Source organism: Lactuca saligna, chromosome 8 (genome assembly GCF_052625555.1).
Source record: "Lactuca saligna cultivar CGN05327 chromosome 8, ASM5262555v1, whole genome shotgun sequence".
NCBI classification, from domain to species: Eukaryota; Viridiplantae; Streptophyta; class Magnoliopsida; order Asterales; family Asteraceae; genus Lactuca; species Lactuca saligna.
Window position 1 is genome coordinate 32,074,466 of NC_136424.1, and position 11,954 is coordinate 32,086,419.

The 11,954-nt window shown below is 34.7% G+C and overlaps 1 long non-coding RNA gene across 10 annotated transcripts; it reads right to left on the bottom strand.

The window, feature by feature from the left end:
* Positions 1-714: 714 nt before the first annotated feature.
* Positions 715-4,811, bottom strand: LOC145009268 (uncharacterized). 10 transcript variants are annotated; one of them, XR_013663815.1, is made up of 7 exons: positions 4,355-4,807; positions 4,179-4,265; positions 3,314-4,086; positions 2,310-3,123; positions 1,247-1,297; positions 1,045-1,158; positions 715-949 (listed from the first exon to the last, which is right to left on the bottom strand). It is a non-coding gene; the product is annotated as an uncharacterized LOC145009268 (long non-coding RNA). The 10 variants fall into 10 exon arrangements; XR_013663818.1 differs by lacking the exon at positions 1,247-1,297 and having other exon boundaries at positions 2,310-2,404; positions 3,054-3,123; positions 4,355-4,806; XR_013663813.1 differs by lacking the exon at positions 1,247-1,297 and having other exon boundaries at positions 2,310-2,404; positions 2,648-3,123; positions 4,355-4,806.
* Positions 4,812-11,954: the final 7,143 nt, after the last annotated feature.

Consider the following 11,954-nt stretch of genomic DNA (forward strand, 5'->3'; position numbering starts at 1 on the left):
TATATCGGATATTATAAAAGTAAAAGTAAAGTTTATAAGATATGGACTATATTAGATAGTATCAAAATATAAGTTGATGAATTTTTATGTTGCCTAAAACATAACTAAAAACGTAAATTTCAACATATTTCTATTTTTTTCCCATAATTATTTAACCACTTATATGTTTTATTGTGCAATGCGACATGTTACGCCTAGTATATATATATATATATATATATATATATATATATATATATATATATATATATATATATATATATATATATATATATATATATATATATATATATATATATATATATATATAGCTAACATCATTTGTAAACCAAGTATTATATAATGTATAACTAATCCGTAACCAGTCATTAATTATTTTTTTTTTACTTTTTAATTAATTATCTAGGGGTAGTTTTGGTATAGATAATTTATCTTCCTAAATTTCATGCTAATTTATTTTAAATAGACTCTATCTTTCTCTCTCTCTCTCTCTCTCTCTCTCTATATATATATATATATATATATATATACTAGCCGTTTACCCGCACCAAACGACGGGTTTGCATAGTTTTTTCATAAATTAGTTTTTAAAAACGATTAGTTCTTTTGCACGAATAGTTACTACATCTAAACAATTACCATTAAGAGTTATGCTGACATAAACGAACTCAATAAGAATTAAAAATAAAAGTCGCGATTCTTTACAAATATACATTAACAAGTGATTGGTTGCTATCAATAACCCAACAACTATGTTAAAAAAACAGATTTTGACGAAGTACACTACTATAAATGAGCATAAATTAAAAACATTTCCAAAAACTGTGTTAAAATGTACATATAAATAGATTTTGAAAAAGTACACTGCTATAAATGAGCATAGATTTAGACATTTTCCAAAATGTCCATCCTCATAAGCTTCATTTCCCACACTGTCCATGTGACTTACCTAAAAGATAAATTTTGAAAAATAAGTTAGAGCCAAAGGGAAGTTATAATGGTTACCATACAATGTGTATTCTGTTTTTAGTTTTTAGTTTTTACCTTTATTTTCTTCATACTTCAGTTATGTGGACTCACTCTCCTGTCCCTTCTCTGGTTTTTCATTAGTAAAGTGTTCTTGTTACATTGGAAAAAATTATCTTTCCTGCACGAAGCCTTAAAAAACCACCAAAAATAAATTAGCTATCAAGTAACTTAATTATGAATTTAGAAAATGTTAAAAGGGATTAAAAGTATTAAAGACCTTCTCAAGCAACCATATATGCAGAACAGAACCCCAAACCAATTTGGAAACCTTTATGACATTTTTATGAGTGGAAAGGTGTAAGATCCCACGTGAGTCTATTTTCAAAATTTAATTCACAGTAGCATTGTACTTCAAAAATACAATGTTAAATAAAAAACAAATTTGAATTAAACCAAAATGCACACACACACACATATACAACCATTCCCGGAGGCTCTATTAAGTTGATATGAGCATGTGTGGCAGATTATCAACATTAATTAATTAAAAATGTAATATACAAAAAGAAAGAAAAAATAATTTCAGGGTCTATCGGTTTTAATTTAAAAAGTAATATAAAAAATTGCATATTTAGAAAACTGATTATGTAAAGTTTTTTTTTTTTTTTTTTCCGAACCAGCCCATAGCAAAATTCAATAGCATCACTGCTTGAACATCGTTTATTTGGATCTTTGAAGTATTATTAGCTCTTGAATTACCATAAGCATCTAAGATATTAAATATTGTAAACTATATACTGTAAGGATGAAAGGTTACAAAATACATTATTGGCACATGTTTTCTCTTTAGCTAACTTTTCAAAATTTACCCATTTCACTCGGTTGACATGTTTTTATATAAACGGGTGATGTTGAACATTAATAATAACATAAGCGATTCCCAAACATTCTCTATTTACAAACGATTTACGAAGGTCTAATGGAATGATTGAATTTTGAAGGCTATCTTGAAGGTTATCCAAGATAGGTGGTACATGCTATGTCATGAAACCTGCATATTCTTTTGCATTTGATAACAAAAGTTCTTAAACAAATAATATATTAGCTCATAATGTGATTGATAATCAAAGTTTCATACATGAGGTAATCAAAATGAAAGTAAAACATAGAAAATAAAAGACAAAATAAAGTCTGTCGACTTGTGAAAATAGGATGCTAAAATGAACATTCAAAATATCATACCTAATGTAAAACTGGGACAAAAGTAGGATGATATAATTAACACAAGATCAGAACTTTTGTCGAAATAGGAGTCACAAAAAGGGACAATGAGAAATTACCTGATTTGCTTTCCTGCCTGCACCCATTAGATATTATCTGGTTTCAAATCTCTATGTTGAAATCCTTTAGCATGCATCAGTTATATTCTTGTAAGCTGTAAAAAGAATATTGAAAACTAAAGTTTAGAACTAAGTCACTAACTTGACTTGTATAGATTATTTGTCATCCACAAATTATAGATGAAAGGCAAGAAAAGAATCTTTAAAGATTGTACCATTTGATCAGCAAACTACTAAATTAAATTGAAAACAAAAAAATAGACAAAATAGGTTGAGAAACCACTAAAAATGAAAATATAAACAAGCACCATATTTGAGAGATGAGAGTAATGAATGACCTTGGGTTAAACTGTCTTTAAGACATTACATCAAACACTTAGGATGCATGTTTTGTAAATCAATAAAACAAATGCAAACCAATCTTTTTGTATTAACCTGGGAAGAAAATAGCAGATCCAAGGTTCTCAAATCCAAAAAAAAAAAAAAATACAAATTCCATTTCTATAAACAAATGCAAACCCATCTCACCACCCGTTCTGAAAAGATGAAATGGATTAAGCAACTTCAATTCATACACTAAACATGTGAACCTGTAAAAATAGCCTAAAGCTGTAACAAAAAATTAGCATCGCGGGGTAGGTTTTGTTTGAAGGTGGTCACCACCATGTCATTGATGGTGGTGGCCGATGACATCTAACATGATTCCATTCTTTCTTCATCTCCCATGAAACTGAAGAGATAGACCTTTTGAGATGGCAAAGACCGTTTTGTGAGTGCCATGAAATGCTGCAACAATGTTATCTGTAGGAATCACCTGAAAAAACATAAGTGATAACAAAATAAGTAAGGATAACTCTTAAGATCTTTAAGCTTCCATATAGACCAGTTATACTAATATATGTTCGTATAATACATATAAAATTAACAAGTGTAAATGACATAAATTGTCTGCAATCTTGCTGATGACATATAGAATAAGATTGAAAGGGATGATGCATATATACCTGCCAATCCAATAGATCAACAATAATGTTATCTGTGTTCTCATAAGCTGACTAAAGTTGCTCCAATTCTTGGGGATAAGATATTTCAGAAATTGTGGCAACCAATTTAGCCTTGTTGTCAAAAAGACTCTTGTCTTCAATGAATATGGGATTTATCAATGCTATTGTTGCGTGTAGCACCAATAAAATCAGGATGGATGAAAATCGTTTCTTGGATTTTACCACATTCATATGTTCATAACTTCTCACAGTATGTGATTTGTGGGAAATGTCAATGTAGGTGTGGAAAAGGAATGGGAAGATTTAGAACATGACATAAAGGTTTAGCAATCAGTAACTCATGGTGAATCCTATAAGAGCTTCTATAGAAATTAAGCTAAAATGGATAATGCGTTGCTAGTATCTATGATCTAACCTACGCTGAAAGCTGTTTAAGGGCATCCGATTAAGATTTTGGGAGGAAATTTCCTACATGACAACTGAAGCCCCGAGTGTATCTCCCTTTAGAAGCAAGTAACTAACAATATTAGTAGACTTAGAAGACCAATCAGTAGCGAGCTAGCGATGAATAGAAGAGAAGATAAACGTGGTCCAACCCCATTCAACAGCTGCAGTCATAACCTGCTTGTTCTCCGTCCATATCCATACCTCCTCCTTCTTCTTTTTCTTCTCCATTGACATTGTTACAATCACACCACTCCTAAATCGTGAAATGCGCTTACCACAGTTGCTTCTGACAGCACAATTGATTAATCTACGAGTCGTCAAATTGCCTAAGGACAATAAATAACATGATTAAATGCATAATCCATTAAATCGAGTAACTAATTGCACAAAGATAAACGAAGAGAAACCTCGAGAGAACCTGTATTGGTGATGAATGGGGAAGAAGGGGGAGAAGAAGGCGATAGAGTAGCCATTCATGTGTTTGCTATTTCCAGTATTCTAACTCCTTGTTGGGTTCAAATGGAAGGAATCAGAAACAAGGTTATAAAATAAACCATACAAATGTGTGAACTCGGATAAAGGTTCAATACTCACAGATCAAGTATTGCATCCTCGTTTTCTTCACCGTTAATGACCTCGATTACTTCAAGCCTGACGATCGGAGCAACCCGAGCCTCGGTGTCTTCGTCGTCAGCAGCGGCTTCCTCCTCCTCTCTGTGTTCGGGATCATTGATAGCCATTATAGATGAGGATCGAAGATGCTGAGACCTGAGAGCGTCTGTTAGGGCGAAAATCGAAGGCGGCGGTGTCTTCGTCGTCAGCAGCAGCGACTTCCTCCTCCTCTCTGTGTTCGAGATCATTGATAGCCATTAGTTGAGGATCGAAGATGCTAAGTAGCATTATTCTCCGTTACAGATCTAAAATATCAGAGGTTTGATTGATCTGTTCATCAGCGCCTCCATATGAAGTTAGGAAAGGGGCATCTTTGGTGGTGTCATGTGAATAGGTTAGATGTCAGTGTGTTTAGGGATTCCTTGTATTGGGGTGTAGTATATGATCCATATAGCGTGTAGTATAATACGTATAATGCTTAATAAATTGTACATGATCTAATATATGTTGTACCTCTTAATTTTCAAGAAATTGATAATATCCTTAATAATATAGTAAATATATATATATATATATATATATATATATATATATATATATATATATATATCCTTAATAATATAGTAAATATATATATATATATATATATATATATATATATATAGTAAATATATATATATATATATATATATATATATATATATATATATATATATATAGTAAATAATATAGTAAATATATATATATATATATATATATATATATTTACTATATATATATAGTAAATATAAATATATATATATATATATATATATATATAGTAAATATATATATATATATATATATATATATATTAAATATATATATATATATATATATATATATATATATATATATATATATATATATATATATATATATATATATATATATATATCGTACGTCCTCTTAAACCGTAACCAGCCTCCAAGCCACCATTCCGGTAACCCACTCTGATGGCTAGCTCTCCACAATAGACAGACCATTGGTACTCATTGACACCTTTGCCGACAACCACATATTTCATCTCCATCTATCAAGAAGCAATGGTGTCGTGAAAAATACATCATCTTTTGGCCATTGACAGAACTCCATCAACAAGGTTTATGTTTGCCGACCAACTGTATCTACCACCTGTGCACCGGCGTCAACAATTGATTAATCGAGGTAGGCCTCCAAGTTGTCATTCATAGCTTGCTCCTCCAACGCTCCCATATTCATCTCACATCAAGAAGAATAAAAAATTATTTTCCTGGAATGTTGATCGATTAAAGGGGATGAGGTACATATCGATTTATCTGGTGTGATTAATGCAAGGGAAAGAATAAGAGAGACCAATTTTGATCATTTCCTTCTCTTCCTTTGTATGCATTGACCATAAAAAGAAGTTTTGGTAAGAAATTATATATTTTAGTTTAAACAAAATGAAATTAAGAACGTATATAATCGTCTTTTGCGAAGAATGCACCATGAATTCTTGGATGCTCTACATCCGAATCACATACATATATTTTAATTGCATTCAACCACTAGTTAATGATAATATTTTAATGTCCAATTGTAATACAATCAAGAAGCTGTCAATTTATTTATTTTATGATGTGGCCATTGTTACGTATATAATCGTCTTTTGCGAAGAATGCACCATGAATTCTCGGATCCTCTACATTCGAATCAGATACATATACTTCAATTGCAATATAGTGGGCATTCAACCACTAATTAATGATAATATTTTAATGTCTAATTGTAATACAATCAAGAAGCTATCAATTTATTTCTTTTTTGATATGATCATGGTTTTCTTTTATGATTACCTTTTTGATAACTAGTTTTGATACTTTAATTTTAAAATTATATATTCATAACTTTGAATTACCTTTTTGACAATTAGTTTTGATACTTTAATTTTAAAACTGTATTCATAACTAGATTATCTTTGTGATGAATCAATTGAGTTTCTTACGTTAACACATTGATGATTTTGATTTGACTCCAATCATTTCTCTTATCATTCTTTTTTTTAGGTCATGAACATGTTAGTCATTCTATTTGCTTGTAATTCTCATGGATAATATTCTCACCGGAATTCGATTTTTACTTAACTTTCGATCTACAGGATCATTAGATGAACACATGCATATTCTCCTTTGTGTCCTCATACGTTTATATAACTTTTGTTGAGGAAAGATCTTGTGTTCATGGACATTAGAATCGTTTTTGTATTCACTTACCAAAAAACATGACATATTCTTGAAGAATGACTAGTAAAATCATAAATTCATCAAGGAATAAGCACTTGCATCGATGCATTAGTGTAAGTAGTGGATATAAAATGTCCGTATGTGAATATTTGGGGGCCTAAAATAAGAGTATATAAAATGCCTGTATTACCCTTCAGATGGATTTGAAATTTGAATTATAAAAAAATAACTATAATAAATACATCGTATTCTTTCAATAATGATTCTATTTTACATTGATCCAATGACTAGGATTTAGTTACATGGTGTAACACCTCTATTTTCCATCTCCCAAAACTTAGTTTATCAAACCAACCCATGTCAAAATATCAATGAAAAATACATAACATCATAAAATAAAGTTAGAGTATCCCAAAATCCTCATAAGTTCTCATCACCCAACGAATGTTTACAATCATGTGTTCGCCTTCCCGTGATCCTGGGATGTACCTAAACACATTTAAATCAACACTGTAAGCACAAAATTTAGTGAGTTCCCCAAAATACCACATACATAAATGATTAGCCTCTCGTGGCTATATCTCAATAAGGACCCTTCGATCACGTGTCTCAGGGAGGACCCTACGGTGTTGTGTCTTAGTGAGGACCCTCTGGTTTGTCGTCTCGGTAAGGACCCTCCAATATCAACTAATATGATATAACAACATAAGTCACAAAGACAGAAATACAATAACACATATTTTAGTATAAGCAAGCAAGACCCTCCGGTCACACCTAGATTACCACACAGGTAAGTATGGTGAGAAGACTCACCTCACGCAGAAAAGCAAATAAATCTCGCACACGAGCTGTCAATCTAAACTCCGCCTAAGATATGCCATATTTAACTCTAATTAATAAATGATAATGATAACCTCGAAAAGCTAGGACAAACCTCTCTAGTAAATCTCCGAAGGGTAAAAAGACCATTTTGCCCCTCCTTGGCCAAAATTCCACAAATTGACCCTAGACCCCAAAAGTTAACTGAAGTCAACCCAACAAGCGAACATTAGGCGTTCTTCATCGCATGTTGGGTTTACGCCATAGGACATGCACGGATCGGAGGATCTCCTAGCTACGCTGGGCGTACCGGGAGCTACACTCGGCGTAATCGGCTAGACCTCAAAAGCTCTTAAACAATGTCTTAATCTTTAAGACACAAGTTCTAATCACAGATCTAACTCAAATAAAGTGTCTTAAGCCATAAAGTCACTAACTTTAAGCCTTTGCATGGAAAGAAAAGGCTCAAACCCAAAAACTCTATCTTCCTCAACACAAAAGGCCACACAACCCATGCATGGAGAGATCTAAACATCAATGCACTCATATTTATGGATCAAGACACTCTACTACACCTAAAAGGACAGGAGAAAAGCCCTGGAGTTCACCAAACTCAAAAAGTTCCATTCTTGGGACATAAAACCCTAAAAAGGACCCTAAATAAGAACTAGAACAAATAATGAGCAAGTTTTAAACTCGATACCTCTAGAAAATGCACCAACTGAAGTAGAACTCGAATCCAAGAGCTAGAAGCACCAAAATTAAGCCCATACAAGAAGTTCAAACCCAATAAATAGATTAAGCTTATACCTTAAAGAACGAATGTTACAAATCTCCCCCAGTTGGATTAGCTTTCGCCCTCGAATTCTGATGTTGTAAAAAAGCTCTAGATAGTGCTCCCGTATCTCAGCCTCGGGCTACCAAGTCCACTTTGAAACCTTATGGTGTTGTCACTACACATTTACCAAATCCACTACAAGGTCTTCACTTTCCTATCCAAAATCTCCAACAACCTCTCAATATAATTCAGGCGATAATTAACCTGAACGTCCTCTAAAGGAACCACAACAGTCTCATCGGCAATACACTTCTTCAACTGAGAGACGTGGAAGGTGTCATGAATCTGGCCCAACTCTCAAGGCAGCTCTAACCGGTAAGCTACATTTCTCACTCGGGCAATTACTCTAAAAGGACCAATGAATATGGGGCCCAACTTTCCCCGCTTCTGAATCGGATCACACCCTTACACAGTGATACCTTCAGGAGAACAAAATTACCGACTTAAAACTCCAGATCTGAATGCTGCCAGTCAGCATAACTCTTCTGATGACTCTGGGCCATTCGCAATCTTTGTCTGGCCCGCTAGATAAGTTCTGTTGTCGTGAGCAGTATCTCAGTGTTCCCTATAACCCTTTGTCCGACCTCTCCCCAACAGATAGGAGTCCAACACCTCTATCATATAAGAGCTCAAAGGGAGGCATACAAATGTTGGAATGATGGTTGTTGTTATAAGAAAACTCAGCCAAGGGAAGATATGAGTCCTAGCTCCCACCAAAATCATCGACACAAGCTCTCAGCATATCCTAGAGTGTCTGAATTGTCCACTTACTTTGCTCGTCGGTCTGCGGATGATACAGGTGCTAAAATGTAGCCAGATACCCAACTCTTCATGGAATTTCTTCCAGAATCGGGAAGTAAAACGCACATCTCGGTCAAACACGATAGATGTCGGCACCCTATGGCGAGCCACCACTTCACGAACATAGATCTCGACTAACTACTCTACAGAAGAGTTTTCACTTATAGCTAAGAAGTGAGTGCTCTTCGTCAGACGATCCACTACCACCCAGATAGTGTCAACACCCCTCGCAGTTCTCGACAACTTAGTAATGAAATCCATAAAAATCAATTCTCATTTCCGTAGGGGAACCTCCAGAAGCTGCAACTTGCCATGAGGGAGCTGGTGCTCCACCTTGACCTTCCGACATGTCAAACATATCTCTAAAAATCATGTCGCATCTCTCTTGATGCAGGGCCACCAATAGTTATGCTTCAGATCAAGATTCATCTTTGTGGCCCCCGGGTGGATAGAAAACCTCGACTTGTGGGCTTCCTCCATCAAAATCTATCGGGCTCCACCCGCATATGGCACCCATATCCGCCCATGGAGAGTCAAAAGCCTCCTATTGTCTACATTAAATGTTGAAACCTGCCCGATCACCCACTCACTCTTATGGTTTTCCTCTTTTATAGCCTTCACCTCGGCCTCCTTGATGACATATAAGCCTTGCCAAGTCATCACTGTCATCCTCATACATACATCTCGTATCGAGACACTCGTGGCTCTACGACTCAGGGCATCAGCCACCATATTAGCCTTGCCTTGATGATACAAGATCTCAAAATTGTAGTCCTTCACTACATCCAACCACCTCCTTTGCCTCATATTCAGGTTGGGCTGATCCATAAGGTATATCAAGCTCTTATGGTTCATGTAAATTGTACACCGGACACCATAGAGATAATAACGCAAAATCTTGAGGGTGAATACCACCACCCCTGGATCCAAATCATGGGTGCGACACCTCATCTCGCGAGGCTTCAGCTGCCTTGATGCATATGCTATCACATGCCCCTATACATCTACACAACACCCAATCCTACTATGGATGCATCATAATTGACCACAAAGTCCTCTACCCCTTCCGGGAGGGCAAGCATTAGAGCCTCACACAATCTCTAGCGAAGAGTCTCGAATGATTCCTGCTGCTTAGGCCCCCAAACAAAATCAATATCCTTCTTATTCAGCTTGGTGAGAGGAAAAAAAAATCTTGGAGAAATCTCTAATAAATCTCCAATAATAACCTCCCAAACTAAGGAAACTCCAAATCTCGGATAGTGATCTCGAAACCTCCCACTGTATCACCGCCTTAATTTTGGTTGGGTCAACCAAAATAGCGTTTCGGTTGATGAGGAGTCCCAAGAATGGGACCTCTCAAAACCAGAAATCACACTTGGAGAATTTGGCATAAAGCCTCTCCATCCTCAACACCCCAAGAATCTCCCGAAGATGCTCATCATGATGTTCCATAGTCTTCGAATAAACTAGAATATCATCAATGAAAAGGATCACTGATCAATCCCACATGGGCCTATACACCCGGTTCATGAGATCCATGAACGCTGGTGGTGGTTGGTAAGCCCGAAACGCATTACCACAAACTCGTAATGCCCAAAACGAGTTCGAAAGGCTGTCTTCTGAATATCCTCCTCGCGAACCCTCATATGATGATATCAAGATCGCTAATCAATCTTGGAAAACCAAGATGTCCCCTGCAATTGATTGAAAAGATCATCAATCCTTGGCAACGGATAGGGGATCTTTACTGTCAACTTGTTCAACTCCCGGTAATCAATGCACATCTGGTGTGAACCACCCTTTTTCTGGACAAAAAGGATTGGTGCTCCCCATAAAGAACTACTTGGCTGAATCAACCTGATGTGTATGGAATGCACTAGTTTTAATCCTACTAACTTATACACATAAACAAACACACGAAAGGCAGTGTACCTATCGATTAACAGCTTAGTTTAGGTAAGTAGGGTATCGAACACAGGGAACAGTAAACAATTAAGATTATTACTAATATCATCTAAATAAAACAAGTAAAAAGAAGGGTTTTTTCTCTAGTTTTACAAGACTAGAGACTTAAGCAACTACTTAAACTCTTTAACAAAGGACAATTAACAACTAAGGAGAAACAAAAGACAACTAAATTCAATAATGGAGGAAACTTCTGTTTAGGTTTGAATCATTTATTCCTATGGTTGATTTTATGGCAAGTGCAATGGATTAATTGCCTTTGGCTACCGATTAGTGTGATTAGGTTCACGTTCGCTATTACTAATCCTTAGAAAACAAATTAATTCAAGCAATGATCAAGTGATTAAACTAATAGATTTCCTAGTATATTGCATCGGGTTAAGTAAGACTTGTAATGAGCTAATCAAATATGCTAATTCAATTAATTCCTTGTTGATGGTTCGTCACACACTCTCGCACATTAACGTACCTATTATCTAGTTAACCCTAGTTTCACGTTCGCTATTCCTTGACATATAACAATGTTTTCACATAAATCATATGAGATTAGCAACTAAGAGATGTTCATACAACTTAATTACTGGTTAATTAACAGAAAATAGTTGTAATTAACACATAAGGTTCTTTAACAAGCTTAACAAAACAAAATCACCAAATTAAATTAATCCAATCATAAAATCAAACCATATTCATAAAATCATCTATCCTAAATAGAAGTTATGAGTTTTTAGCTCATATCTACAGCAAATAACAAACTAAAAACATACTCGAATGATTGAAACATGGTTCATGCAAAAGATTAAGATAAAAGTAATGTGTTATTGTCTTTGATCTTCTTCCAAATTGATATCTAAGTTGAAATCTCAAAAACCACAACTTCTAAGAACCCTTCTGGCCTCCAAAAATCGTCCTAAAC